This window comes from Cephus cinctus, unplaced genomic scaffold, assembly GCF_000341935.2.
Source record: "Cephus cinctus unplaced genomic scaffold, Ccin1 Ccin1_scaffold0154, whole genome shotgun sequence".
In the NCBI taxonomy this organism is placed as follows: Eukaryota; Metazoa; Arthropoda; class Insecta; order Hymenoptera; family Cephidae; genus Cephus; species Cephus cinctus.
The window spans coordinates 12182-12899 of record NW_014332882.1 but is presented as its reverse complement, the minus strand read 5'-3'; positions in this window follow the sequence as shown (position 1 = coordinate 12899).

The window sequence follows — 718 nt, the reverse complement described above, 5'->3', positions numbered from 1 at the left end:
ACTGTTTTAAATTCTCATAATGAATGATGTATCTTTTTTTCGGTAGAAGTGTAGTCATTAACTTTCTCCCATTACATCGTGAGAGAGGAGGTACAAAATGCTCGGGGCATAGTGGTAAGTCTTTGTAAACTTCATGAAGCTCCGCGGGGCACTCTAAATCTACTTCAAGTATATATCCTATAGTGGAATTATTGGGAATCTTACAAATATCCAGTTGTTCGATATTTTGTTCCCATTCGAACGAGTTTAACGGTAGGAAGTGACTCATAGCTGCACCGTACAAGTTATTGACATCATAGTACATGAGGTATGATTCTTCTTTGGTTGGATCGAAATCCGCGCCCATATATCTATTGTTAGCCTTGGCGTATCTGTTAGAACATTGGGCTACCTCGGACACCACGGATATCTCGCTCGACAAACAATAACATTTCTACATCATCGAGGAGTTCCATTTCAACGCCCGTACACTTGAGCATAGCATCGAAAGCAAGTCCGGGTGCGGTGTAATAATGCAAAGGGTCTAACTTATATGTAGAGAAGCAGTTGCGTCTAAAATTTTCGAAAATATCCCACCCAATGTTTTAATATTAAACGTACGCCAAACATTAGACGCATGCGCATAATCACTCTCAGAAATTTTCTCGTTATTCAATTTCGAAAAAAAATTTTCTTTCGATGATAATTTCTTCTCTTCGAGTTTTTCCCAACAGTCAAC